The sequence below is a fragment of the Otolemur garnettii genome, unplaced genomic scaffold, assembly GCF_000181295.1.
Source record: "Otolemur garnettii isolate 467f Iridium unplaced genomic scaffold, OtoGar3 scaffold01757, whole genome shotgun sequence".
NCBI lineage: Eukaryota > Metazoa > Chordata > Mammalia > Primates > Galagidae > Otolemur > Otolemur garnettii.
In genome coordinates this window covers 1-3,809 of record NW_003854152.1, presented here as the reverse complement: position 1 = coordinate 3,809, position 3,809 = coordinate 1, and the positions used below count along the sequence as shown (strand labels likewise).

Genomic DNA, 3,809 nt, shown 5'->3' with positions numbered 1-3,809 from the left:
AATTCAATCTGACAGTCTCATCTTAATTGGCAAATAGTCCATGTGCATTTATTGTGATTATTAATATATTTTTATTCATTTCTACCACCTTTTTTATGCTTTCTACTTATTCCAATTTTTATCTATACCTTTTCTCTATTCTTTTCCTTTATTGGATTGTTTAGTTTTCTTTCTTTTTGGAGGGGGCCAGGGCTGGGTTTGAACCCACCACCTCTGGCATATGGGGCTGGCATCTTACTCCTTGAGCCACAGGCGCCACGCTGCTCAGTTTTCTTTATTCACTTTTTTTCTTTCTACTGATTTGAAAGTTAAACCTTCCTTTTCTATTCCTGTAGGTGTTGCTTTTTACAATTTTATACACATTTGGTTGGTTTAATATAGTTGACATGAATTATTATTTCCACTCTCCTTTCAAACAATAGAAAGCTTTTTGTATACTAGTTTAATCACACCATACTCCTTCTACTACAGTGATTGTTCTTTTTATTTTTACTTTTTTTTTTTTCTTGAGGCAGACTCTCACTTTGTTCCCCTGGGTAGAGTGCCATGGCATCACAGCTCATAGCAGCCTCAAACTCTTGGGCTCAAGCAACTCTCTTGCCTTAGCCTCCTGAGTAGCTGGGACTATAGGTGCTTGCTACAATGTCCGGCTATTTTTAGAGACAGGGTCTGACTCTTGCTCAGGCTGGTCTCAAACCCATGAGCTCAGACAATCCACTCCCAGAATGCTAGGATTACAGGTGTGAGCCACTGTGCCCAGCCTAATTGTTCTTTTTAGTTATTGTTTTTAATCCCCCCATTTAAAGTCCCTGTTTTTGGTTTTATAATCTATGCTATTACATTTACCAATGTTCTCTCCAGTATCTTTGTTCACATTCTCCCCAAGACCCCATCTCTTTCTCCTTTCCTGTAGGTTCAGTGTTCTTCTTCGTAAAGTTCTTTTAACAAGGATATGTTAGAAGGAGATGGTTTCAGTTGTATGAAAATGCCTTAGTTTTCTCTCACTTCTGAATGATAGGACCCCATCTCTTTCTCCTTTCCTGTGGGTTCAGTGTTCTTCCTAAAGTTTTTTTAGCAAGGATATGTTAGAAGGAGATGGTTTCAGTTGTATGAAAATGCCTCAGTTTTCTCTCACTTCTGAATAGTTTAGCTAAGCAGAGAATTCTAGATTATAGTTATTTTTCTTTGCACTTTTAATACAGGCAGTCCCCAGGTTACACACAGGATAGGTTCTGTTAGGTTTGTTCTTAAATTGAATTTATATGCAAATTGAAATAGGTACACTTACCTATTATCTGTTATAGCCTCTGTCAGTCAGATGTTTGTAATTTGGGGACTTATTGTGATAGCCTCCATTTATTAGTGTGAGTTGTATGTAGGTCGTGTGTTTGTAACTCATGGACAGCCTGAAGTCTATTCTGTTCCTTTGTCTTCTGACTTTCATTGTTGCCTTTGAAAAGTCTATTGTTAGTCTAAGTATTCCTTTCTATATGATTTGTCTTCTCTCTTTGGATGCTTTAAAGATAATCCCATCATCTATGGTATTATTATGGTATTACCATTATTATCATGGTATTATTATGGTGAAGTTTTTGTGTACATCTATGTGTACATCTTTTATCTTTATCTTTCTTAGCCTATGTGTACATCTTTTATCTTTCTTAGAACTCACTGTTCCTAAATATGAGATATTGTGTTTTTGTACAAGGCTAGAAAATTCTTAGCCGTTATTTCTCTTAGTGTTCCCTCTCCCTCATTATATTTTCTCCTTATATAATCTGTGTTTGACATATTTTGGGAGCCTTTATTCTTCTTCATCTCACTTAGGCACTCTTTCATATTTTCCATTTCTTTAGACCTTTGTGAATCACTATTTGTCATTTCTAAAGATGTACATTCTATTTTCCTCCTAAATCTCTCTGTAGCTTTGTCTAATCTGTGTTTAATCTGTTAATTAGGTGATCCATTTCAGTGACTGTATTTTTCATTTTAGATAAATCTGCTTTATCTTTTGAATAATCACATGTTTTCATTTCCTTATGCATTTAATAATTTTAACCATCCTTACTTTAAAGTATCTATCTGATAATGCTATTATCTGACATTATTTTGTTTGATGATTTTTACTCATAATACGCTGGTTTCTTGTGTATTTTACCACTCTGAATTGTGAGCCCCTCTTCGGTCATGTTTTATCAGTTGGAATAATGTTGCTTATGGACATAATAGCCCAGCTTATGGACATGCTCTTTAGAGTTAATGTTGCTTCTTCTAGAATCACAATTGACTTTAGCACTTTTTATATTAACTTTCAGGTTGGGAAGTTTCTGAACCATGTAGATAGTGTAATTTCAAAGCCCTAACACATGTGAAGGTATATCTGTGGTCATGACTTCTCAGAGAAGATACCTTCTACCCCTCAGGAAGAGAAAGACCTCTTGTCTTTTTATGCTGGTGGATGGAGTTTTTTGCTCACTCTTTTACTAATGGTATAGCTTTCTAAGAGTTTGACTTTATATGAGAATGGGGGACTCTAAGGTCTAAGGCCTAATCTCCTGGTCCCACATGGTTATGAAAACTCAAGCACCTAGGTTCTCTCACCACACCACCACAGGCATTCCCGGAGTCAGCTCATATTTACTTCTCAGGGTTTTAGTTAATCCCTCAACCGTGGCCCAGAGATATTCCTGACTGTTATGAAGGCTCAGCTATACCTAGGGATACATATTTGTTTTGAGATAAAAGGAGTTTTAGATTATCTAGTATATTGCTGGTAATAGAAATCTTTTCATTTTAAAATAACACATTTTCTTTTATTTAGCTATCATTAGCATTACTTGATCATTTCTTCATTTGACTGTTTTGCTCACCATAGAAAGTTCTTACTCAGCTCTGTCTCTCCTATGCTTGACATTGAGTAGAAATCAAATATGGCTAGAACAGATGAATGATTCCATGGGTGAATGCATCAGTGAGAGCCACTGCTTTGATGTCAGCAACCTTTGTTTAGCGTCAAAGAGCCCAAGCTTCTGTAGGGAAAGTGTATTAGGGACCGTGATGTGCTCAGCTGGCTTATAGAGAGGACACTTGCTAGCATATCCTTCCAACTCCATCTTTAGTGATTTCACATTTGTAGCTTGAGATTGGCCTTGTAGCTTGAATAATGGTCATATTATTTGCACTGTAAAATTGGGAAACATTATAAATCACCTTCCCTACCTGCACTAAGAACTGGTTATTAAACATTTACCAGCACACCACTGGCTTGAAGTCATGAAAACATGTAGAAAAAGTGAGACCAAACCAGGCTTTGTAGAACAAAACCTTTGAAAGTGAAATATAAAGTCAGAGTTGAACGAATTTATCACTCTTGGACTATGTTACTCAGTGATGGAGTTTTAAGTTATCTCGCTTTTACTCAGATTTGGGGAAGCTCAGTATCCTGAGATTTTGAATTGGAAAAGGGAGCTTAATCCTCAACACCAGCTCCACTGAGCAAAATGGAACAGTGGCAGGGGGCACCTGGATTTGAACCAGGGACCTCTTGATCTGCAGTCAAATGCTCTACCCCTGAGCTATACCCCCTGATGTAAGGTTAGGCCTAAGTAATACCTTTCATCTGTGTAGTCATGCCCAACATTCCTGTAAAATTTTGTCACAGATGTTCATTTAAGCTGGCCTCCTCAAAGTTGCCAAGCCTGCTTCACTACAATATTATCTTCATGATGTAAAACAAGCAACACATTTCCCTCCCTATAGCAGCTTCCTTTCCCTTCTTGGAAAAGGACTAACACTAATATTTACAACTA

The 3,809-nt window shown here is 37.0% G+C and overlaps 1 non-coding gene across 1 annotated transcript; it reads right to left on the bottom strand.

Moving 5' to 3' along the window:
- Nucleotides 1-3,513: 3,513 nt before the first annotated feature.
- On the bottom strand, nt 3,514-3,585 carry TRNAC-GCA. The gene has a single exon. It is a non-coding gene; the product is annotated as a tRNA-Cys (tRNA).
- Nucleotides 3,586-3,809: the final 224 nt, after the last annotated feature.